Raw genomic sequence first — 27,794 nt, forward strand, 5'->3', positions numbered from 1 at the left:
TTGGTATAAATCCTTATAAAAAGTGCAAAAAGAGTATACAATATCCTTTTGCTTATGGGAACTATTATCCCACTGGCAAAGGGACTGAAGAAGCAAAATTGGTTTGAGTCTGGGATTTAGCGATCACTGCCAGCATTTGCCTATTTCATTTTTCTTCCTCAAAATTTCTACATCTTGTAAAAAATTGTGCTCGTATAGCTTTATCCATAGCCATTCTTTTATATAATACCTGTGTATCTTTCAATGCAGACTGATTTTGGGGCGTAGGGTTCTGAATGTATTGAGATACAAAAGCAACCAGGTCACCATGACAATGTCCAGCATGGTGGAGGACCCTCCATTATACCTTCATCTGTTTCCACGGTTGTTTAGTCCTTCTTTCTATCACCACATTTTCTCCCAGCTAAAGACTTATAGTCTTCACTTTTTATTTTTGTATATTGTGTCACCTTTAGTCACTCTATTGGTACTATTTCTTTCGGTACGATCTTTAATTGAATTATATAGGACACCACGTATATACCTTGCTTTTACATTTTTAATTCACTTTATACCAGCACATCTGAGCTATCTATTTGTTTCTCTGCTGATTCATTAGGGTGTACCACACAATTCCCAAACGTTTATCCAGTGGTGGTTTGCTGACCTTTCACTACGATCCCTATGCCACAGCTCCCGGAAATGAATGATGTTTCCCAATGCACCTTCAATCTATTTTAATGCAATTTTTGTAACCTTTGCTACCCTGCAAGTGCCAACAGGTATATGCCCCCCCCTTCCCCTCCCTTTTTTTTTTTCCTTTCTTTTTTATTTTTTCCATTTTCCCCTTCCCTATCCCTTTTCCTTTTTTTCCCTTCATTTCCTTTTCTTTTTTTTCTGGCCCTTTGTTATATTACACTAACAATTATGTATCTTATTGTAGACACGTATATATTTATACATCTCGCATCTGCTCCTGATGATTGGTTACAACCATGAAACGCGTAGAGCTGTCTTGGATGCAACGTTAAAATTATTATGTGCCTATTATTTTCCTATGTATTGTAAACAAATTTTAACCTTAAATTTATTATATATCATTTATGTTGGTGCTAGTCCAGAGAGTCTAATAGGACATCATTGACATCATTATGTGCAATCGTATTATGATATGATGTAATGTGCTGACTTATATGCATTTATTAAATGTTATCAACTAGCAATGATGTATCAATGTCATTATGTTGTGATGTAACATGTATATTTATGAATTAAATGTGATATTATATGTTCATACTGCGTTATGAATTTTATGTACATATATGCAATACCCATGTCAGCTCACTGATTTATTTATTGATATATTTTCTTTGATTGCAGCCATGTGTTTCATATAAAGTCCCAACTTCCTTTTGTTTTATTTGTCTTGTAGTAGGGATGGAGGAATATGACCTTACCCTCTCATTTCCTCATTTAAAGTCCCAACAAATTTCCCCCTCCTCTTTCTCAGGTAATAATATATCGCCATATATTTTATGTTTCTAAACTGTCAGTACCTGGTGCCTTCCCATTGGGAGATTCCGATTCTGCCATAGCGATCTCTTCTAATATTAGGGATGCATCCAGACATTCTCTATCCCCACTAGAGATAGAAGGTATCCCCGGGGGGGGGGGTCAAGAAATCTCTAAGCTTCTTTAATTCGATAGCTGACCTTACTTTGGTATAAATCCTTATAAAAAGTGCAAAAAGAGGGTACAATATCCTCTTGCTTATGGGAGCTATTATCCCACTGGCATAGGGATTGAAGAAGCAAAATTGGTTTGAGTCTGGGATTTAGCGATCACTGCCAGCATTTGCCTATTTCATTTTCCTTCCTTAAAATATCTACATCACAGGTGTCAAATACAAGGCCCGCGGGCCAAATGCGGCCCCCCAGGCCATTTCATGTGGCCCTCGCACCTCTCCTGCAGCTGCAGCACCCCCCTTGTCTCTGCCCCCACCTTGTCTCTGTAGTCAACAGCAGAGAGGACAGAACTCCTTTGCCAGATCCTGCACTCCTCTGTGCAGCTGTAGAAAGGCTCCTCTTTAACCCCCCCTCCCCCTCAGGACATGGGATGCCCTGGACATCTAATCCTACAGATATAACCGGCCCTTTGAGGGCAACCATAATGCTGATGTGGCCCGCGATGAAATGGAGTTTGACACCCCTGATTTACATCTTGCAAAAAATTGTGCTCGTTTAGCTCTATCCATAGACGTTCTTTTACATAATACCTGTATATCTTTCAATGCAGACTGACTTTTGGGGTGTAGGGTTCTGAATTTATTGAAATTCAAAAGCAACCAGGTCACCAGGACAATGCCCAGCATGCCGGAGGACCCTCCAAATAGCTGACGCGTTTTGAGGGAAGTACCCCTCTTCCTCAGAGCCAGTCTATCACACCCTGTGTTAGCGTCTATGCCAGGGGTCTTCAAACTACGGCCCTCCAGTTGTTCAGGAACTACAATTCCCATCATGCCTAGTCATGTTTGTGAATGTTGGAGTTTTACAATGCCTCATGGGACGTGTAGTTCCGCAACAGCTGGAGGGCCGTAGTTTGAGGATCCCTGGTCTATGCAATGTATATACTAAATTATAATTATATATCTAATTTGAATAATAGCTTTCCTTCGGGAAAATGAGGCCTTTTGTTTTTCTGGAGCAGCTTCTGTCCATCTCCATATTCCACACATTATATTATTGTCTATTACCCATGAAGTGTTTATCTGCATCACGTAAGTACTCTTTGTGAATGCTTATACCTCGCCTCCCTAGAACTGATTGAGTAAGGACCTTTTTGGAGCTTTTGCTTGATGCAAAGAGACACAACCTGTGGTACTGTACATCATTACTCTGGTTTAGTCTTCTGGATGGTAATAGAAGCTTATGTTTTCTGTTTTTTTTTTCCATGACTTTTTCTAAAAATCCTATGAATATATGAATAGATTTGAATGCATTACCTTGCAGGGGAGTGAGTGTCAGATGCGGAGCACACATACAGGTAAGCGCTCGTAAACACAGCTCCGGAGGCAATTACATGCTTTTAACTGGCAGGCCATTGACATGAGGATGGAAGGGTTAAGCATGTTGGAAAGCATTGATAAAATGTCGGAACAAAAAAAAAAAAACAGCAGCAGGTTTAGCAGGGGTAACAAATGTAAGAAAAACCGAAATGTTCTGATTATAAAAACATGAATGAATTCTAATACACGATGTACTGAAAACAAAAGACAACTAATGATAAAAAAGTCTAACATTTTACATCTTTAGTAATAATATGAATATCATTAAAAAAAAAAAATTCCAAGGCTCCTTTCACACCTCAGCGTGGTGCAGTGGCAGCTACTGCACCACATTTCGCTTTTTTGTGTTTTTTCTTCTTTTTTCTTTTTTTTTTTTTCATTTGAATGGGCCTCCCTCCGCTCTGGTGTGGACGGAGCCCTAAATAAAATGTTGGTCATGACAAAAAATCAAGATAAGGGGTACACAAAAGAAGGTAAATAAGTACTATACTTTTTTATTGCGTCCTACCTGCCTGGAACACAATAAAAATAATGGGGTCTTTTGGGATCCTTTTACAAGTATGCTAAACACCAGGTGGTTTTCATGCTATTGCCTTTTTACACATAAATAACCAAACAGTTTAAAGTTATATAATAAAAGAAAAATAAAAATGGTTTTCTTATTTTTTTTCTAAAAAAAAAAAAAAAATCAAAACCATGAATGGATTTAAATGACAGGTGTACTAAATTTCCAAGTTTCCAAGGTTTTTTTTTTTGCTTTTTTGTGTTTTTTTTGTGGCACGTTTTTGGAGCGGCACCATTCATTTGAATGGGCCTCCCTCTGCTCCAAAAACGCTCTAAGAAGTTCATGTATCAAATTTTGGCACAGAGCCAGAAGCGGTTTTGCAATTTTTTTTGCAGTGATTTAAGCGTGTTTTGTCGCTAGACAATCACACCACGTTTGGGGTTCCGTTAAGAAATAATGGCATCGCAAACACGTCCTGTGTTTTGCCATGATTCTGGAATCGTGGACAAAATCACGCAATTCCAGTGTGCTCTAGGGTGAACGGAGCCCTAAATGAAATGTCAGAATGTCAAATGGCAGATGTACTAAAAACTAAAGACAACAAAACGCAACTTTGTTAATAATTGCTAATAATTTGTTAATAATTGCTAATAATAATTGCCAATGATAAATAATAATATGTATTAATACTAATAATTAGTAATATTACCAAATGTTTTTTTAATTAAAAAGTATATCATGGCAAAAAATAAATAAATAAGTAAATAAATAAATAAAAATGAAAACCATATTTTAACCAACTAATATAATAACAAAACAACTAGATTCAAATGCAAGATATGCTGAAACATAAAGGCAATCAAGATAAAATAGAAAACAATTTTACACAGCACTAATATTTATTTTTTTTTCTAAATAAAATGTATGTTATGATACAGTAAAAAGTATAAAAAAGCCATGAGTGGATTCAAATGAAAGATGCACTGAAAGCGCGATTTATGCAGTGATTTAACCACTTAAGCCCCGGAGGATTTGGCTGCTAAACGACCAGAGGGTATTTTGCGATTCGGCACTGCGTGACTTTAACGGACAATTGCGCGGTCGTGCGACGCTGTACCTAAACGAATTTGGCGTCCTTTTTTTCCCACAAACAGAGCTTTCTTTTGGCGGTATTTGATCCCCTGTGCGATTTTTTGATCACGCGCTATAAACAAAAAAAGAGCGTACATTTTGCAAAAATAGCAATATTTTTCCCTTTTTTTTATATGAAATTCCCCCAAAAAAAAATGTAAAAATCAAAATTTTTTAATATTTTCGGCCAATTTGTTTTATGCTACCTATGTTTGGTAAAAAAAATCGCAAAAAGCGTATTTTGATTGGTTTGCGCAAAAGTTATTGCGTTTACTAACAAAGGGAAAGATTTTTGTCATTTTTGTTGTTTTTTTTTTTAACGCGTAATGGCGGCGATCTGCGATTTTTTTTGCGGTACTGCGACATTGCGGCGGACAGATCGGACCCTTGACTGACATTTGTGACACTTTTGGGGTTACCAGTGACATTTCTACAGTAATCAGTGCTATATATATGCACTGTTACTGTAAAAATACACTGGTAGTGAAGGGGTTAACTTTATTTGAGAGGGAGGGGCTGTGTGTGTCCCTAGGGGCGTGATTCTAACTGTGATTGGCTGTGGCTTCAACTGTATGCAGAGTGATCAATGGATCTACATAGTAGATCCATGTGATCAGCTCTCATACAGAGAGGAGAATGACAGGCAGCTTGTTTACACAAGCTGCCTGACTTTCTCCCTCTCCCCCGCCGATCGCAGAGTGGCCGGCGGCGATCGGGTCCGCCGGTCACACGCGCGGGGGGGTCCGTGACCACGCGGGAGCGGGAGCGCGCCTCCGGCGGCGCGCGCTCGCTCCCTAAACCCTCACAGGCGAGCGACGTAGACCTACGTCACTTTGCCTGTGAGGGGCTGACCGCCGCCGTAGATAGTCGTGCGGCGGTCGGCAAGTGGTTAAGCGTGTTTTGTCTCTAGACAATCACACCACGTTTGGGGTTCCGTTAAAAAATAATGGCATCGTAAACAAGTCCTGTGTTTTGCCGTGATTCTGGAATCGTGGGCAAAATCACACGATTCCGCCCGCGATTCCAGTGTGCTCTGGTGTGGACAGAGCCCTAAATGAAATGTTGGTCATGACAAAAAAAAAAAATGTAAAACCATGAATGGATTCAAATGGCAGATGTACAAAATGTCCAAGGCTCCATTCACACCTCAGTATAGTACAGTGGCAGCTGCTGCACCGCATTTTTTTTTTTTTTTGCTTTTTTGTGGCACGTTTTTGAAGCAGCGCCATTCATTTAAATGTGCCTCTCTCTTCTCCAAAACGCTCCAAAGAAGCTCATGTTTCAATTTTTGGGTCAGAGCAAGAAGCTTTTGGAAATGCGATTTTTGCAGGGATTTTAGCGTGTTTTGTAGTTAGACAATCACACCGCGTTTTGGGTTCCATTAAGAAATAATGGCATCGCAAACACGCCCTGTGTTTTGCCACGATTCTGGAATCCTGGACAGAATCACGCGATTCCGCCCGCGATTCCAGTGTGCTCTGATGTGAACGGAGCCCTAAATGAAATGTTGGTCATAGTAAAAAAAAAATTAAACCATGAATGGATTTAAATGGCAGATGTACTAAAAACTAAAGACAACAAAATGCAACATTGTTACTAATTGTACATCTTTATCTTTAGTAAGATTACCAAATGTTTTTTTTTCTATTTAAAAAATATATCATGGCAAAAAATAAAAATTAAAACCATATTTAAACCAACCAATATAATAACCAAAATAACTAGATTCAAATGCAAGATATACTGAATGTATGTATGTGCTAAAAACATAATCAACCTTACTTCTCACTCACTAACGAGGATGAAAACTCGGTCTTACAGTTGGGTTTAGGCTTTTGCCCCTTTGACTCCTTGGACGTAATGGACACTATTAAGGATTTATATTTATTTGCTAGAAACCTTACCTACAAACTTATGTTTGACAAGAATAGACGTGACCTCCAGTTGGAGAATGAATTAACTCAACGCACCAAACACTTCTCTATGGCAGAGTTTAGGGCCCTACGGGATCTCATGTTACTCTATGACGAGGGTGCGACTGAGAGTGGGCCGCTGGAGGCTGGGACCCCCTCTCAGGACACCCAAGCAGGAACCTCAGAGACTGGCATAACAGTAACTGTGATACCAAAAAAATCCTTTAAACCTCCCTCAACACATTTCCCCGATCTTATGACATGCCCTATAGTGTGGTCTTTTCTACACAATACGATCCAGGATCTAAAAAACAAACATGGGACGACCCTGCCTCCAATCTGACTCCTGTACAAAACCAGGCCTCGAAAAGATTGCAAAACAGACGCGATCTAGTAATTAAGCCCTCCGATAAGGGGGGCAATAATGTCGTAATGACCCACACACAATATCAAACGATGTGCTTAAATGTCCTCAAAAATCACACTTGGTATCAGGTTATCTCACCACTAGATGTGAAGGGCTTTGTCGAAGAGTACTATGGCCTCATTCTTGAGGCATGGTGGCAGGGCCTCATAGAGAAGGATACCTATGAATTTCTAAATACGAAATTTCCTCGCATACCGACCTTTTACACCCTTCCCCAGGTAGACCTATTGTGTCTGGCATAGGGTCCCTAACAGACTGTGCCAGTCAATATGTAGATTCCTTTCTTGCTCCCCATGTTCACGCCCTGCCCTCATACATTAAAGATACTACTGATTTGTTAAAACACATTGAGGGAGTTCAGCTCCCACCCGATGCCCTGCTCGTGGCCATTGATGTGGAGGCCCTATACTCTAGCATCCCCCACGAGCGGGGCATCGGGACAGTTAGCTGCTTCCTCATGGAACAAGACAGATCCACCTGGCCAATTAATGCCTTTATTCTTAAACTATTACGGTTCATCCTTGCCAGAAACTATTTCATCTTCATGGATGAGATGTATCTACAAAGGCAGGGTGTGGCCATGGGGACCACATGTGCCCCTTCCTATGCCAATATCTACCTGGGGTGTTGGGAGAGATTTGTGTTCTCAGACGAGACCCACATCCCTTACCTTTCATTTTTCCCATTTTGGTATAGATATATAGACGACCTGTTTCTGGCATGGACTGGCTCTATCGACATGCTGCATATGTTTTTGGATTTGCTAAATATCAATGACTGGAACCTACAATTCCCTTATTCCTATCATTTGTCTCAGATTTCGTTTTTGGATCTGACAATCCTCAAGCTCCCGGATGGGACAATCATCACAGATTTATATCGCAAACCATCGGCGGGCAACACATCGCTCCATGTGACTAGTGCACATCCACAATCGCTTATCCAAAGCATTCTGTACGCGTAATATTTGCACTTAGAAATTGTTCAAGAGACGATGACTTCCATACCCAGACCAACCTCTTATATATATATATATTAATATATATATATATATATATATATATATATATATATATATATATATATATATATATATATATATATATATATATATATATATATATATATATATATATATATATATATTAATATATATATATATATATTAATATATATATATATATATATATATATATATATATATATATATATATATATATTAATATATATATTAATATATATATATATATTCCAAAATGGATGGGGAGGGATGGGCTTGCAGCTTACATATAGTTTATTTAAAATGTCCATCAGACAGAAAAGTTACAATTTGCCTAAATCGCAACTTTCTTGTCTGATGAACATTTAAATTAACTGTATGTATGCTGCAACACCACTTCCCCCGGTTTTGAAATTTTGCTACATATTGAGCTTTTACATTAGTGTTGAAAGCTGAAGACACCAACAGACAAAACTGTTAAAGTTTTACATCTTAGTTAATATTATGCACATCACCAATATATTTTTTTTCAGAATAAAAAGTATGTCATGGCAAACTAAAAAAGAAATCATGATAAAACCTTGAATGAGTTAATTGCAAGATGAAAGAAAAACTAAACACAACTTAAGACAAAATAGTCAATAATTGTCAATATATTTTTTTTATTAATATAAATTCTGAAAAAAAAAAGTCATGTGCAGGACATCTCTGCAATGCATGCACATTTTTTCAGGGTTTTTTTCTCTACAAGTACAAAAAGAAAAACATACCTGTTGATTTGCCAGAAAACCATTGTTTCTCTAACCTCCTGTTTGCCCTGACAACTCGTCTGCTGCCATGAAAGTCTAACCAATGCTGCCAGCACTGTCAGTTGGCTACAGAACTTCTCCTATCCCCTACCCCTCACTGTCCCGGTTCACAAGCACATGTTGGTTTCATTCCCAACAAAACAATGCCACTATCATGAATCCCAAGAGCCTGCCCATGCGTTGTTTGTATGAAAGAAGCTCTTGGAATATGTAGTTTTGGTGGTGTACTTACATACATAGGGACAGACCTCCCAACCACTGCCATTACAAGAGTTTATTAGCCTGGTGGTGATGTCACTGAGAGTAATAAAAGCTTTTTCTTGCTACAAGAACAAGCTATATGATGCTTTATAGTAGCAATAGTCAACCTGTAGGATACAAGAGGGCCATATATTAAATTCAGTATATGTAACACTACAGAAAGTTCTCAGACGTTGCAGACATATCCCAGGATAATGTTACAAAAATCAGGTATGCTACAGGCATGAGACACGAAAAATTAGTGTACTGCTTAGGCTCGGTCAAGATGGAGAATAGCACAAGTAATTCTGCATCTGTTGCGGGAGTGCTGGAAAGTGATGGAGCTCATCCCAGCTGCTGCAGTCGTGTAAGGGAAAGAACGGAGATATTCCTAATGCCGCATATCCACAAAATCCTGTGATAGTGAGAGTGACAACCTCAGCCTGGGCTCCTGCCAGGCCATGCCCCAATGCGTTTTGCTCCACCTCCCGAAGCTTAGTCTTGGGGAGTAAAAAGTCCTGAAGAAGCAGTAACTACCGCGAAACGTAAGTGGGCAAACTTACAAAATCTGCAGGGGATCAAATAGTCATTTTCTCCACTGTACATATGTAGACAAAAAAAGAGACTACTGTCATATGTTAAGTCGACACATTTTGCGGTAGTTAGAGCTTCTTCAGGACTTTGAGAGATACCCAACATAAAAAAGTTTTTTTTAGTAAAAACAACATAGATGAGAAGAGAGAATGTCAGATCCTCCTAGGCTGTGGAGAGGTACATAGGGAACTTTCATCAATGGAGGAAAAGGCAGGCCAACCCTCATGGTCAAAATCTATATTACAAAAGAGAAAACCAGATACCCATATAGGTTAGATGACTCACTCCAGATTTAAACATATTACTAGAGGATATATGGTAAAAGACGTAATTAGGATGTTTTGTTATCCAGTCAGATAATCTGAAATCCACCATGGTGCACCAACCTGAGGTATACTGTCTGACACAAGCAATCCCCTTTGATATTAACAAAAAATGCTCCAGACATCAAATATAGGGTCCACAACTTCCAGTTTCAATGCAGTCAGTCAATGAGACCAAAGCTGAGCCTTCACTGTCATTTCAAGTTTCTTGATATATATATAAAAAAAAAACATATTATTTTTACATATAAATTACTGTTTTGGTGTCTGATCTAAATACCAGTAGGTTATCGCTAAACACCCTTCATTCTACTATTTTCCTATTTTCTCTTTGGGTTGATGACCCCCCTGGTATATGGCTGTGTAGCCAAATGTGAACCAACCCCACAAATCTATTTGTTTTCTATATAAAAACAGCCACCATATTTCGGGGCAAAACCTTTCCATTCATCAGGGCTCAACACAGGATAAAACTTGGATGGACTCCTCAAGGAGATGACTCCACTGGACTTGCATAAACTCTATGTAGTCCAATTATTTGAATGATGAAAATGAAAAACCCCTTAGAATGGCCTCTGTAAAAGTGAGGGAGCCGCCTCGCCAGAGCTATTGAGCTTGCATGAAATTTCCCTTCATCTGACTACACTTACAAGTCTAAAAGGTCCCAGGACCTCTTTGAGTAAGTTGTTCTTGAGTCCACAAGGAGGTGACTCCACTGGATTGGCATAAACTCTACACAGTCCGATTATGTGCACGATGAAAATGGAGAACCCCTTAGAATGGCCTCTGTAAAAGCGAGGGAGCCGCCTCGCCAGAACTATTGAGCTTGCATGAAATTTCCCTTCATCTGACTACACTTACAAGTCTAAAAGGTCCCAGGACCTCTTTGAGTATGTTGTTCTTGAGTCCACAAGGAGGTGACTCCACTGGATTGGCAAAAACTCTACACAGTCCGATTATGTGCACGATGAAAATGGAGAACCCCTTAGAATGGCCTCTGTAAAAGCGAGGGAGCCGCCTCGCCAGAGCTATTGAGCTTGCATGAAATTTCCCTTCATCTGACTACACTTACAAGTCTAAAAGGTCCCAGGGCCTCTTTGAGTATGTTGTTCTTGAGTCCACAAGGAGGTGACTCCACTGGATTGGCATAAACTCTACACAGTCTGATTATGTGCATGATGAAAATGGAGAACCCCTTAAAATAGCCTCAGTAAAATTAAAGTGCACCTTTTGATATCGGTCTTTCAATCAGAATTGGGTAGGATTTTGTTAATCCACAGCCTTCAAAATCTACGAAACAGAGTTTTTGTTCTTTCTTTTTTTTTTTGCTTTTGTTTAGAAGACAATTGGCAGTGAGACATGGACTCGGCAAGGCTGTCAAACGCAGCATGTGTGTCTGCTGGATCCATTCAGGACTTTTCTGGGCAGCTCAATCTGCCACGGTATTCTGGATCCAAACGCTATACCCAGAGCATCTGCTGAACAGCCAAATCTTCCCGCCCTGAAAATAAATCACGATCAACCGCTACAACTCCAAAATATGTTCCGAGTATGAAAGGAAAGAACAAGCGCATATATCTAAAGCCCTTGCTAACAATGCCTGGCTATTCACGTTTACAGGGAAGCTCTCCGCCGTCCAGAAAACTCATTCCGTTCAGTGTTGGGCAAATGGAACTCAATTAGATGAAAGCACAATTGTTGAGGTCTTAGGGTGAAGTCTTTTAATAAATGATTCAAAGGGATTCCAGATTATATTTCCATGTTCTAGAACTCTGTGTACATTCTGATTTTAATGAATACTTAAGAAAATTGATGTCTAGGATTTTCCTTTCCCTTTTATTTAGCTAAATAAAAGAAGATAGTGTTTAGTGAGGGGTAGACTTCCGCTTTTTGCTTCCAGTTGTGGTAAAATTTACTGTGCCTTTGCTTTTAACCAAAATATTTAGTATGACACAAACATATCCCCATAAATAATGAAATGACCTTTTTCAGGGGTCCAAACTTTTGTCAGCTTGGGGTTACATTCAAATGCAAAAGGATAATTGCTCAATGGATTGTTAATGAGAATTGGTTTGCCCCACTTTCATGTATTTTTATGTCTTGTATGGCACTACATGAGGTTATAATTCTTTTTTTTTTTTTTGGTGTGCTAACATCTAGTGGTGGTTTTGGGCCACTGCAACCTGTTTACTTATGTGTGTAACACCCTGCTAGTTAGGTGCTTGGTTCAAAGCATGTTATGCTCCATCTGCTTATCAGGAGAGCCTGATCTATTAGGTTGTCTGTTGCATGTTCCCAGGTGTGATTCACTGGGTCTGAGGGACTGTCCCCACTGCGTCCAATAGGGGAGCATGTTGGACAGTGGAGGAAACCTAGCCAGTGACACATTGGCTTTTGTGAGAGTCCCAATGGGAGGGCACTCTTGCAGTGCATCCTGGGATTGCTCATAAAAGCTGAGGGGCCATGTGACAGAGCGTCTTTGGCGGGAAGCAGAGTCTCAGGACTGAGGTCTGTCTCTCCTCCTGTTGCATGAGGAAAGTGGTCATAGGCAGTCGGCCTAGTGAACCAGGTGTGGAGCTGAGCTGCAGAGGATCCTGTAAAGCTGACAGTGGAAGTCTTCCGGGAAAAACAGTGTCCGTGAGTACTAAGGGACTTGACAAAGGGTCTGCCCAGGAAGGGGGACCACTCCAGTGAAGTCAGAGGATAAAGGGTCAGCTCACACAGTGTGTCAGAGTAAAGGGGGGGCCATGTAGAACCCTGAAGAGTATGGAACATGGGGGTGCAAAGTAGGACCCTGAAGAGTGATTAACAGTACAGTACACTTAATTTTTCTTCACTATAGTGGCAAGGGGAAGCAGCGGCCTTGCCGCATCCAGCTATAATCAGAAGTCCCAGCAATTGTGCAAAGTTTGTTCAGTTGGAGTATCCCACTCATCCCTTCTCCTATCCCAGTTCTCAAATAAAACCACAAAAAAAACAAAACCCCTGGACTGTTTTCTGACTGAGCCGAATACTTAGAATATGCTGCATTGTCAAATTGTTGCTATGGGTAACCCAGGGGTATCCGTAGTGCTACATGTGATTTTGGTATCATCTTCTGTCCTCCCTTTCTGTTTAGTGCTCGTTAGTTCAGTCATAGCCAGAAAAAAAAAAAGAGACAAAAGCACAACTCCATAGTGTGGGATTAAAAAAAAAAATGACAATTTATTAAAAAATAGAAATTCACTCACAAAAGTAGGCATGTGTAGGGCATGTCATTAAGGTGATTTGGGAGCAAGAAATGTCTATGGGGCAGCCAGAGAACCACCAGCCTTGGCCGCCGGCTAAGGATGAATTGTGCTGAAGATGGAGGAACCTGCTGCCACTGCAACTGCAAAAGTTGTTCAACCCAGGACTGGAACCCCAGATGTCACTGTAGGCACATGCACTGTAGGCACAGGATGCTCCCATGTCACCTTTATGCCATGCCATACACATACGTACTTTTGTTAGTGCATTTCTTTTTCTTTTTTAAATATTCTTTATTAAGTTTTATAGAAAGAAACATACAAAGGGAAAATATAACAGTTAAGCCAAGAAAGAGACAAATACATAATATGACATACCATGATATCTGAATAAAAGTTAAATCGCAGTCATAAGCATAGTTATACACGCTCAAAATAGAAGAAAAGGGGAGTTAATACCCAATAAGGAGACATAGGACAACTTCTGAGACACTGCTCCCAACTCCAAAAAGTGTGGGGAGAAAAACCTCACATGCCACTAAATTTCAGAATGGTGCAGAGGAAATAAGAAACCACCTTGAGTTCTCTATTTTCCAATAAATTGTAATTTATTTTTAATGCTATATTATGGGGTTGTGATGTTGTTTCTTTTGTTTTCTTTCAGTGGTTTTAAAGTGAGCACCCTTTTTGGTCTTATAGCTGTACCTCCTAGTTTAAGCTACATTATATTACCAAAAGTATTGGGCTGCCTGCCTTTACATGCAATTGGACTTTATGGCATCCCAGTCTTAAGCCTCGTACACACGCGTCGAAATTCGGCCGGGAATTTTCGTCCGACGACCAATCTGCCGATTTTCGGCTTGTTAGTATGATGCTTCCGACAACCGACTCCGACTTTTCGGCTGAAAAAATTCTGGTGTCGACCGTCAACACAACGTCCGATTTTCCTTCAGTCAGTACAGATTTCATCAGACAAAATTCTAAAAACCGGAACACGCATGATCGGAAGCAAATAACGACCCGGAAGAATTTTGTCAAGAAAACTAGCCATTGTAAGAAAGAACTTTTGTCTCGAACGATGTCTCGGAAACTAGCGAAATGTCGTTAACCAAACAAATGCTACCGAAATCAGCGCGAGATGCCCAGAAGGGTAACGGCCAAAAACTCACTTCCTCTTTTGTAGCGTCGGACGTAGTGACGTCATTTTTTGTCAGTCGACAAAATTCCAGGGCAGTCTAGAGCACATTCCAACCAACAAAACACCACTCTGGACAAAAGACGGATGACCGGTCGGCGGAAATTCGTTGCGTGTGTACGAGGCTTAAGGGCTCTTTCACACGGTCCGCCTCCGTAGGCGGATCCGTGCTGCTCAGCGGGGATCGTTTCGCCGATCCCCGCTGAGCTGGCTGATGACAGCTCCGTCTCCGCTTGCAGTGCGGAGAGGGAGGTGTCACAGCCCCCGCTGCTCTCTATGGGGAATCATCCGATCCGATCCCCAGGACGGATGGAAAATAGGGTTTCCATCTGTCCGGATTTCACGGACAGGATCGGATGCGGATGGCAGCGGGTGTCAGCGGAAATGTCACCGCTGACATCCACTGCTCCATAGGGCTGAATGGGGCATCCGATCAGATCCGCCTAAAAAACTGACAGGCGGATCTGATCAGAACGCCCGTGTGAAAGAGCCTAGTCTGTAGGGTTCAATATTGAGTTGGCCCACTCTTTGCACCTATAACAGCTTCAACTCTTCTGGGAAGGCTGTCCACAAGGTTTAGGAGTGTGTCTATGGGAATGCTTGACCATTCTTCCAGAAGTGCATTTGTGAGGTCAGGCACTGATTTGGATGAGAAGGCCTGGCTCGCAATCTCCTCACTAATTAATCTCAAAGGTGTTCTATCGGGTTGAGGTCAGGACCCCAAACTCGCTCATCTATGTATTTATGGACCTTGCTTTGTGCACTGGTCTGAATGATTTGGTGGAGGGGGGATTTTGGTGTGGCGTGTTTTTCAGGGGTTGGGTTTGACCCCTTATATCCAGTGAAGGGAACTCTTAAAGTGATTGTAAAGTCTTGATTTTTGTCAATTAAAATAACAAACATGTTATACTTCCAACTCATTACTGAACCCTTCAGAGTAAGACTGGGATGCCATTAAAGTTTATGATCTTGATCTACAGATCAAGGGTACCTTCATCCCAAAAAAAGTAATATTTTAGGGATAGCGAGAATAGGGGATTTTAATGGTGCCATAGTACATATATTTTAAAAACATATATTCTTTATTTAATTCAAAAATGTTAAAAATTGGGGCATAAAGTTGCTGCAAGATGGAAATTATTTTAAAAGGATTTTTACATATATAACACACACATATACATATAGTATGTTATTTCAAATGCTTGTTGATTGACATGTTTCATTTTTCTTCTTCTTCAGGAGCTGTAAAGCATGTACAACATCTTTATTAACTGTTACAGTACCTGCTAGAGCCGGGGGATGCAATGTATAGGCCTTCTATTGATGGGACATTTTGGCCATTTTCGACGGGAAGGACCTCAGTGATATAGTCATCTTTGCCAACTGTGTACATATGATGACAATTTAGCTTATCCAATTTGGAGGGATATCCCTGGATTGTGTTACCTTTTGGTATGTGTCTTTTTGGATGAGTCTAGAAATATTGGACAGCAATTTAAGAAAAACTGGATCTAATGTGCTATCCCTACGATCTATCACCGCCATTGGAGGTGGCTCCCCCCTTATACCAACTATAGTGATCTTTAGCAGTGTCCATTCAAATGATTTGGGTAATACAGCTGTTAAATGTGCTTTACAGCTCCTGAAAAAGCAGAAAAGTGAAACATGTTGAGCAACAAGCATTGTGAATAGCATAATATCTGTATGTGTGGGTGTTATATATGAAAAAAATATTTTAAGAAATATTCAATTTGGGAGCAACTGTATGCCCCAATTTTTAATAATTTAAAATTAAAGAATATTTTTTTTATAAAATGAATGTGTTATTGCACCATTAAATTCCTCGCGATCTATAAAATAATGTAAAGAAGACCTAGACCCTAATGGAGCAACGAGTCAATCAGGAATCACTGCTTCAAGCCTCCACTGCTTCAAATACAATAGTGTGCCGGTCTAAGGAGCCCATTCTTTGCTTTGTGAGGATGCAGAAAAGGAGAAGCCACACACCAGTGATAACGCTTGACTCCATCAATTTTTATTTCGCCATAAAAGAAACAAAGTTTATCCCCACCAAGAGATCAACCTTTGCTGACATGTTTCACACATATGGGCTTAGTCATCAGTGTGTGGCTTCTCCTTTTCTGTACCTAATGGGACAACATTTAGTTAGCCAAAGTATTATGTATATATACATACATACAATATATATGTATGTATATATATATATATATATACATACACACATATATATATATATATATATATATACTGTATATATAGTATAGACAGTACAGTATACACAGTATATATATATATATATGTTGTTTTAAAATATTTTATCCTTTCAGACACTTCCTACATGCACTTACTCCAGTATCAGCTGCACATCATTGCTCTGGCTTTTTCATTGTAACAAGGGCAGGTTTTGCCTGCACAATGTGGGTCAGTGTAGCCGCTAGGGATGCATGCTACATTGTGACAATGCAGGAGGATGACTGGGAGACATTTACTACCTCTTAGGAAGTGTCTAAACAATGGCTCCAAATAAAAGGATCGGCAGGTATTAATTTGTTGTAGAAAACGCGCTGGCATGTATAAAACAAAGCTGCTGACAAAAAATAGTTAGACACAGTGTGCAACCAACTTCATAAAAATAATTTGCCACACTGATAATAATATTTTGTGCAAAACACACCAATTTGGTGCAATAGGGAAAAGAAAAAAACGTGAAAATATCAAAATAAATGGGAAAAAAAGAATCAAAGTCCACTTTGAGTGCATATAATGAGAGTGATGGTCTTAATACAATAATGCAGCACCACTATGTGATGGAAGGTGTCTAATTGAGAGGAACTCTGTGAATTGTCACCACTATAGGGAATGGACTCTTACCAGAGTGAACGGACTCTATTACAGAGTCAAATCAGCCTGTAAGCAATATCCTGTCATGAAGTGTTGCTTGGTCAAATTTCCGTGGTGTCTCTTATTCCCCAGTTGTATATTAGATACACATGGCACCCATTACAATGCAAGATTCCACCATGAAATCAGAATAGAAATGCCTACATAGTATGAATCCGTATGAAACTTTAATATAAAATTTTCCCAAGCAGTATTGAAAGTATCTCCAGGTAATACAAACAATTCAAACAGACATGGTGACATTGCATGTGTTAGCTCCGCCAAACGCATTTCGTCATAACTGACTTCATAGACCTGTTAAAACTTTAATATTAATTTTTAGTTATTGCGTTTGGATCCATTTATTTGTTTTTTTTTTAATCTACAACAGATGTGTCCAACCTGTGGCTCACAGGCTCAAAATTGCTATGAATGTGATCCAACACAAAATTTTAAACTTACCTAACAATGTTGATTTTTTTACGGATTTTTCTTTTTTTTTTTTTTATGCACTTACACTTAGTAAACACATGTCGGAAAAGAAAAAATTGACAATGTCTCTTTACTGTACTTTTATACGTTTTATCTTCCCAAAGAAAAATCTCCCACTCTTCACAATCACGTCTAACTATATGACATCGGTTTTCGGCAGCACCTATATTTATGAGCAACTATTGTCCAGGATGAAACACAGGAAGGGCAAAATTAAAACCAAAATATCTGATGAGCACCTTGAGAATTCATTGAGAATTGTTACTCCATCCATACAACCATATATTGATGCGCTCGTTTATCAAAAACAGTGTCTAATATTAAACTCATTTTATGTTGCCTTCTTTTACTTTTATAATAACAATTATTACAAAAAAATTAAGTTTTATTCCTCAGATAGGTGCATTATCTTTATCAGTAATCGCTAACTTGTGATCTGCCTGACTTTTCTACTCATCAACAGCTATCCTTATGGTTGGTGTATCTTATGTGTGACCCAAGACAATTCCTCTTCTTCCAATGTGGCCAAGGAAGGTCAAAAGATTGGAAACCTCTGATATACATACTGTATAGCCAGAAGAAACATTTTTCCTCTGCAGGCGATTCAACAAATTTAACCCTATGATCTGATTGCCATTCGAATTAGCAGTCACAGATTGCCTGCAATAGGTGTAACCAAACCTAACAATGTTGACATGGTTTAATTGGCACTAAGATCTCTCAACAGCGCTTATCTCTATTTTGGAGGAGCTTTTCTTAAACAGGGTTCTGCAGAACCCTAGGGTTCCTCCAGAGGTTTCTATGGGTTCCTTGAGCAATGGGAAATTTCTACAACTCAGATAAGTAACACTAATTATTTTGTTAGCTACCGTATTTTCCGGCGTATAAGACGACTGGGCGTATAAGACGACCCCCCTAATATTCAAGTTAAAACATAGGTTTTGGGCTATACTCGCTGTATAAGACTACCCCCCTTCCGAAGCAAGGCAACACCATTGAAAAACATCAGATTTCTCATAGATCTCCAAGGTACCCCAAGTACTGTAATACATGTAATCTCTCATAATATCTCCAAGGTACCCTAAGTATAAGTATTACCGGTAGATGTAATCTCAAGACGCTGGCTGTGCGGGAATCCTGTACCGGTATACCGTATGTACCGTAGCTTCAGCTACATACAGTATATCACGCTGAGCCAATCACGGAGAGCGATTTATTCTATTATTTAATGCAAAGCCTGCTCGGATTGGCAGAGTCAGAGAGGCGGGCTGATGTTACTCTGCCAATCCGAGCAGGCTTTGCATTCAAAAATAGAATACATCGCTCTCCGTGGTTGGCTCAGCACGGTACACTGTAGGTAGCCGAAGCTACGGTACATACGGTATTCCGGTACAAGATTCTCACACAGCCAGCGTCTTGAGATTACATCTACCGGTAATACTTATACTTAGGGTACCTTGGAGATATTATGAGAGATTACATGTTTTACAGTAATTGGGGTACCTTGGAGATCTATGAGAAATCTGATGTTTTTCAATGGTGTTGCCTTGCTTCGGAAGGGAGGTAGTCTTATACAGCCAGTGTCTTGAGAGATTACATCTACCGGTAATACTTATACTTAGGGTACCTTGGAGATATTATACTCGGCGTATATGACGACTCCCCATTTTTAGAGGATTTTTTTGAGGTTCAAAAGTAGTCTTTTACGCCAGAAAATACAGTATCTGTAGAAGAGATTTCTTCCCAATGGCCACACATGTAAGGAACATCCTTCTCAGTGAACATCTTGATGACTTAATGTGAGCTGAAAATATAGTAGTGACTGTGACGAGACCCTTACTCGCTCGCTTCCGCTCTCCAGAAACTCCTCTGTTTCTAGTGAGTCAGCTTGCAGATCGAAACGTCTGATGGTGCGGTCAACCAAGGCTCCGGGATCCGAACTACAGCTCTGGGGTTCCCTGAGACTAGAAATTATTTCAAGGGTTCCTCCATGGTAAAAAAAAAATGGTTAAAGAAGGCTGTTTTGGAGTGTTTATAAGTCACTTTTAGCCAAAACAAACAGTGCTCTGCATTTTAAACCTAGAAATGATGCCAGGACACAACTGGGAATAGAAGATCTGATGGACAGAGGTAAGCCTATTTATGCACTCTGTTTTTGGATAAAGAATGAAAGTATATTGCTCTCTGCTCTTTTTAGATACTTGTAAGAAAGATGCTCAATTAGCAGACACAAGCTTTCCATGAGATCCTTAAAGCCCCGTACACACGTACCGATCGTCGGCCGAACGATCGGCCGTCTTTTGTCCAAGGCTGTCGGTGTCTGTTGAAAAGTGCAAAAGACTGCACAAGAATTTTGTCCGCCGACTACAGCCGACTGCAGAAGTGATGTCATGTAATGGTTAACTTTCCCTGTGTTTTTTCTTTTCTGAGCATGCCCAGTCTTGCAAATCTGCTGTCTGTCGGCTGAATTCTGTACTGACTGGCGAACAATCGGCCGCTCTGAAGTCGGCATACAAAAATTTTCATGCTTGCAAGACAGATTCTTTTCGGCCGAAAGTGCGCTGTCGGCTGTCGGAGGCATCATACTAACAAGCCGAAAATCGGCCGATCGTTCGGCGGCCGAACATTTTCGGCCGACAATCGGTACGTGTGTACGGGCCTTTACACGCACAACAGCTAAGCAACAAGTAAACAGAAAATCTTCCTACCTTTGAAGTGCCTTATGAAGGCGGTATGAACCGTTGCACTCTTATGTTCATGTAGTGGACTTCCATCTTTTGAAGACACAAAAAATTCCATATATTCCACAGCAGCAACAAAAGTATCAAATGACCTAGAGAGAGACAAAGCAAAGATGTTAAGGTGGAATTCAACCACTGAGTTGGTCTTCAGAACATATTGTGGGGGGAAAAAAATATATAATGTGTGGGCAGTTGACGAAACATAAACTGATAGACTACATCTTTGAACCTGACACTGAAAACTGGATAGTCTGGATATGTTAAAAAAAAAAAAATCATGTAAATTTTACCTGTATACAGTACCTCCAAGCATTTTAAAATTAACAAATTGGCACCTGGATGGTAGCGCTTCATGTACTTTTGTTTTCTAACACTAATGGTTCTCTTGGGTTGGGTTGCCTTGGCTCTTCCTGCTCTCTTTAACTTCTTGATGGCCACTTAGTTAAATAGGTGGCCAATAGAGTGCAGTAGTAAATGAGCCATGGACCAACCATAAGAGATTCTATTGCTGTTAGCTAAATGCAACACCCTTGACTTTTAGGGTACTGTGGCAGTCAAACCATTCAAAACCAGATCACATCAAAGCCTGGCTACCCAAACCCTATTTTGCAGTTTCAGTATGCATTGGTTAACTTGCCTGCTTGACCTTCGGATGATTTTACCCCCTTCATGACCAGGGCATTTTTTGCTATTCGGCACTGCGCTACTTTTTTTTTTTTCAAATATTTTATTTATCCAAAGAGAAAAAGGATGAACAGGTACATACACAGGGAAAAAAATAAACAATACAGCAGCAATAAGGTAACATGGGTATATACTTGTTATCAATGTGGATTATTTCCTCCGCTTTATCTTTATTGCTTTCATATAGAAATAGTTTAGTGGTCAGTTGTGAGTTTCCTCAAGTTAAATTAGCATTATCCGTGTATTAAACATGACTACCCATTACAACCTTCCATCTTCTTTCTTAAGGTTAAATGAAAGGGAAGGTAATTCACAGATATACAAAGAGAAAGTGAGACAAAGAAAAGAGAGAGAAAAATATATATATTTTATATACATATATATATATATATATATATATATATATATATATATATATATATATATACTGTATATATATATATATATATATATATATATATATATATATATATATACCGCTGGATGGGAATGGGATGGGGGTGCGGGGAGAGCGGGTGGGGATGTAAAGTGGTCAGATTACTGGCTTCTCTTTAGGCTGCATTCACATGTCAGCGTATGATCGTGGGCAGAACCGCCGCGGTTCCGCCCGCGATTTGGAGATTTATTGCAAATCGCGGGACGCCTAGCGTTGCCCGTTGATTTGCAATAGCCCCCCAAACGCCGAGCGATGTTGCCGCGATTTACGCCCGCCGAATCGCGGCAACATCGCGCAAACAAAATCGCGGGACGCAATACGCTCCAAAGAAGCTCTTGTACTTTTTTGGAGCGTATTGCGTCCCGCGATTTTGTTTGCGCGATGTTGCCGCGATTCGGCGGGCGTAAATCGCGGCAACATCGCTCGGCGTTTGGGGGGCTATTGCAAATCAACGGGCAACGCTAGGCGTCCCGCGATTTGCAATAAATCTCCGAATCGCGGGCGGAACCGCGGCGGTTCTGCCCGCGATCATACGCTGACATGTGAATGCAGCCTTAAACATTTCTCTATATTAGTCACTTTTGGCACTGCGCTACTTTAATTTGTTACTGCACGGTCATGCAATTCTGCATGTAAATGAAATGTATGTAATTTTTTCACACAAATATAGCTTTTTTTGTTGGCACTTGATCACCACTGGGTTTTTTATTTTTTGCAATATAAAGGAAAAAAAGACGGAAAATTAAAAAAAACAAAAACAAAAAAAAAAAACCAATATTTTTCTGCTATATAAAAAAAAATAAAATCAGAAATCACATTTTTTTCTTAAATTTAGACCAAAATGTATTCTGCTACATGTCTTTGGTTCTCCACCTCCAGCCCTTCTTCCACTGGGATCCACTACACATAGAACCATGCATTGTTATTAACTCCACAACAGTAAAATCAGTCTGTATATGCAGTAAAGCATGCTTTTTATAATCACTGTGAAGCCTAAGGGGTAATCCGGGGCTTTCTATAAAAAGTGTTAGATCCTGTTTTCACTGATCCTCCCCTTCCTCCACAGTCCCCAATCCATCTCCTGATAAGTTAGAACCTTTGGAGTCAGGCTGCACATGCTCAGTTTGGTGTGTATTGCTAGACATTTTTTTTTTTTTTTCCGTGGGAGGGTGCATGTGATCAGCACAGGGCCAATCAGCACTATCCAGACAGAGGATCAGGGGACAGTCAGAGTAGAATGAAAACACCTACAAGATTTTTTTTTTTTTTTTTTTTTTTAAGTACATTTTGATTGGATTTTAACAAAATACAAATAATCATAAAACAAGAAAAAAAAAGAAAAGAAACCCCTTAGATTAACAAAGAGTTTGCAACTATTACACCATAACTGGATGGATCTGAGAGAGAAGGGGGGGGGGGTATCTAGAAGCTTTAACCAGACACTGATAGAAGTCACAAGACTGCTATATACTGCTGATGAGAAGGTTCTTAGCAGTTTATATTTACTAAAATAATTGAATTTCCATGTTCTATGCACTGTGGGAGACAAGATATAGTGGGAGACAAGATATAGTGAATGCAGGGTCCCCCTAAATGTACTAGCAGATTTAAATACGCTAACAAAACCAAAAACCAAACTCCAGCTCACGTATTATATTTAGTTACAGCAAACAGGTTTTTTTTTTTTTTCTTTTTTGGGATAAAGTGTTTACATGAATAAATAAAAGCTGACCATTTTATAACCCTTTCCAGTGTTAAATGGGATGTCTCATTCATGCAAACAGATACATTCTGCTGTAGAGCTTGAGCTTTTGAAAAACAACACACTTACTGGCTGGTTTACCAGTTGAAAATAGAAGGAAGAAAGCCTAAAAAAAAAAAGAAAAAACAAATGCTGCCATCACATCTAAGAATTGTAAGCTTCGATATAATACATTTTTGCTTTAGGCTACATTCACACCTGAGCGTAGCGTTTTCGCGCGTTTTTTACTGCAATTTTACCGCGATTTTTACCGCGATTTTAACCGCGATTTACAGGCGTTTTTTGTGCAGGCATTTTTTGATTGAATAGATAGCAATGGAAAACGCCTGTAATCTGCCCAAAAAGAAGCTCATGTACTTTTTTGAGCGTTGGGCGTTTTGTAAACAGCGTCAAAACGCTCAGATGTGAACAGGGGCCATTGAAATGAATAGGATTTGTCTTGTCGGGCGTTTTGAGAGCTGATCCTAGAGCAGAAAAACTCCCCAAAAACGCCTAGATGTGAACGGAGCCTTAGGGTTTAAATTAGTGTTTGACCAATATAGTTTTTTTAATGCCGATGCCGATACCGATACCGGTATTTTGCATCAATCATCACATATTGATAGTGGCCGATATTGGCCGCTATTTTCGGACATTTCCATTTTTTTTTTTTTTTTTGCAGGTACTGTTGTGGAGGGATCTGGGGGTCTAAAAGAGCCCAAACCCCTCCTCTGCACCTAAAAGCATTCAAAAACGCCAAGTCTGGGTGTTTTGAATGCTTTCATTTTTTTTAATTCGGCGTCGCCAGTATCCGGAAGTGATGTCATGACATCACTTCTGGGTTTTTTACATGATGACCCGATCAGAGCCGAATGCAGTTTTGAACGGGTCTTCGGCGGCCGTGCCGGTAGGATGCTTGGGTCTCCCAGTGGGACGGGAGACCCAGGCGAGCCACGGAAGGTGGCGGAAGGAGTCCCCTCCCGCTCCTTGTAATAACAACCGAGCGCCTTCTCAGCCGCATCGGTTGTCATTGAAGGACAGCCGACGTCGGCTATGGACGCCGGTACCTGGGTGATGCCTCTAGCTGCAGGCATCTCTCCGGTACAGCACTTTCCCGAAATATCGGCAATATCAGTAACCTCAGGGGCCGATTCTGATATATTGGGGAAAGTGCATATCGGCACCCGATATATCGGTGTTGCCGATAATCGGTCGATCCCTAGTTTAAACACCTCTTTTAACACAACAGAGTGCTAAAATTGCCCTAAAAATGTTAAATACCTAACAGGTTTACTTCAGATTTTGGATTTAGTCGTGGGCTAGACGAAAAAATTAATTGTAAACAGACTCAAGTATCTTTCCTGCAATGTAAAATGCAAAAGCGGGCTTAACAAGACAGAAGCAAACGCTGCAAGAAAAAAAAAATTGTAATGTTGTTTTTTTGTTTTTTTTATTGCAAAATGTATAAATAATTTCAAATGCAATAACGCTTTAAAGTAAGCCATTGTTCTATAATGATATTTCATCTTCTACAATGGTTTTCCTTCTGTTGAATAGAACGACTCCACATTGAACCAACATGTTTTTATTCATATCAGGTTACTGTATCTTAAATTTATGTATTAGGTTTTTTTTTTTTTTCCCCTCCATTTTATTTGCTTTGAGAACAGTGGATCTTTTTAATGCGAGTTTGTAGACGCGGAGCCACAGCCTTTTCTGTTCTCGCCACCCGTCTCTAGAGAGGATCTGTCTGATGTTCTAGAACTTGGAGGCAGCTTGAAAGGCTTCAGAAAGGAAAGGTGTCCCCTGAGAGTTGGCCTAGGTTCCTTACACCACACATACATCATTTTACAGTTGACTCCAACAGGAATTAACACTTTGCCGGAGAGAAAGTGCAAAACAATTCAGAACGGAGTCTCAGATCCTAAATTTGCTCCAACCGTTTCGGAGAAGCTGGTGTTTAACCACTTAAGCCCCGGAAGATTTTACCCCCATTCCGACCAGGGGGTTTTTTGCGATTTTTTACTGGGTGACTTTAACTGACAATTGCACGTCCTTTTTTTTCCCACAAACAGAGCTTTCTTTTGGTGGTATTTGATCACCTGCGCGATTTTTTGATCATGCGCTATAAACAAAAAAAGAGCGTCAATTTTGCAAAAATAACAATATTTTTCAAATTTTTTTATATGAGATTCCCAAAAAAAAAATGTAAAAATCAAAATGTTTTAACATTTTTGGCCAATTTGTTTTATGCTACATATGTTTGGTAAAAAAAATTGCAAAAAGCGTATTTTGATTGGTTTGCACAAAAGTTATCGCGTTTTCTAACAAAGGGAAAGATTTTTGTCATTTTTGGTGGTTTTTTTTAACGAGTAATGGCGGCGATCTGCGATTTTTTTTCGCGGGACTGTGACATTGCGGCGCACAGATCGGACCCTTGACAGACATTTTTGACACTTTTGGGGTTACCAGTGACATTACTGCAGTAATCAGTGCTAAAAATATGCACTGTTACTGTAAAAATTACACTAGCAGGGAAGGGGTTAACTGTATTGGAGAGGAAGGGGTTAAGTGTGTCCTAGGGGCGTGTTTATAACTGTAGTGGGACAGGTCTCCTATTATAAAAACAGAGATCAACGGTTCTACATAGTAGAACCGTCTGATCTCCATTTTTACACAGGGGAAAATGACAGGCGGCTTGTTTACATAAGCCGCCCGCCTTTCTCCCGCTCTACCGACGATCGTAGCGTGACCAGCGGACATCGGGTCCGCCGTTCACACGCGCGGACTCCTCCGTGAACGAGCCGCGGCGGGCGCGCGCTCGCCCGCTATTGGCTCACAAACCGGTCACAGGCTAGTGACGTATATATACATCACTTTGCCTGGCCGGGGCTGACTGCCGCAGTATATCTACTTGCGGCGGTCTGCAAGCGGTTAAGCTCACCAAACGAACACAGTAACTTATTACAATAATAAGACATTTAGAGGCAGAAAACAAAACCCCCCACTGCCAGCACGTCCAGGAGTAGCATCATTTTGCCTGATAAAATGCTTCACGTGCGGTAACACTAAACGCGTTTAGCTCATTAGCGTTAGTTTATTTCAGTGGGCAGAATAAATTAGTATTCTGCTCAATAAATGAAATAATGCCCAAGTGCTTGACGCATATGTAGCACCCTCCTAGGTAGGGGCTAGGGAGAGAGTATGGTTTTGGCTCTGTCTGCCTATCAGAGGAGCAGCAGGCAAATCTATATTGCTTTCTGCCTACCAGAGAGCAGGATCTGTGAGTTAGGTCTGCTCATGGTGCTCAGTATGTGATTCATCTGGTCTAGGGAGTGTTCCACACTGGTCCAATAGGGAGTTATATTGGACAGTGGAGGAAATCTGACTAATGGGTACACAGGCTTTGATACAGCACCAGTGATTGGCACACACTGATTGTCTCAGTGCATTGTGGGGTGTGTTATAAAAGCCAGGAGCACATGTGCTGTGGGGTCTTTGGCTGGTGAGCAGAGTCCTGGAGGGAGGGTGGTGGCTGCCTCCTCCTCTGTAACAGTGGTACGCAGTCACAGGCGGTCGGCCTGGGGACCAGAAGGAAGGAGCTGAACACAGAGGTCCATGAGAGCTGACTGGAGGGGTAGAGACACTGGAGACCCTAGAAAACAGTATCGTGAGTACAGGGGCCTGATCTGATGGGGGCCACCCTGGTGTACAATAGTCAGAGGATGGGTGTCAGCAGGTGGAGTGAAAGGGGGTACTAGGTGTGTATCCCAAAGATAATTCATCCTAACAAGTCATCTGCATAGACCCTAAATTCGTCTAAGTGGCAAGGTGAATCAGCAGCCTGGCTGCACCTTCAGAGAGGAGTCCTCATCTATTGTGAATAGTTCAAGTTGGAGTATCCCACTCTTCCCTTCTCCCATTCCTAATTTTAAAGAAAACCACAAAAACAACTACATCCCCTAGACCAGTGATGGCGAACCTTGGCACCCCAGATGTTTTGGAACTACATTTCCCTTGATAATGCACTACACTGCAGAGTGCATGAGCATCATGGGAAATGTAGTTCCAAAACATCTGGGGTGCCAAGGTTTGCCATCACTGCCCTAGACTGTTCATTGACTGAGCCAGAGAATAAAGAGTTAAATTGTGCATGCTGCAGTTGCTATCGGTAACCCAGGGGGATCCCAAGGTGAATAATCCAGCAGTCCTCATGGTGGCAGTGCTACATATCTAAATGTGTTACACGTGTAGCGCTACCCCCAAAGGAGTAGTAAATTTGGGTCCTCTGTTCATCACTAGGCCTTAGACAGAGCTCCACCTCTGCTGACACCACCTAAATACCTTGGCCAGGTAGTCTCCTGACTGTCACACAGGGAAAATACACACACT

The 27,794-nt window shown here is 40.5% G+C and overlaps 1 protein-coding gene across 1 annotated transcript in view; it reads right to left on the reverse strand.

The window, feature by feature from the left end:
* LRRC4C (leucine rich repeat containing 4C) overlaps window positions 1-27,794 on the reverse strand; it is a 1,031,944-nt gene that overhangs the window by 505,296 nt on the left and 498,854 nt on the right. The window contains exon 5 of the mRNA XM_082269627.1: window positions 20,509-20,633. The gene's annotated coding sequence lies outside the window, so the exon portion shown is untranslated. The remainder of the gene's footprint in view (window positions 1-20,508; window positions 20,634-27,794) is intronic.

Source organism: Pelophylax lessonae (assembly GCF_965119305.1).
Source record: "Pelophylax lessonae genome assembly, chromosome: 10".
Lineage (NCBI taxonomy): Eukaryota > Metazoa > Chordata > Amphibia > Anura > Ranidae > Pelophylax > Pelophylax lessonae.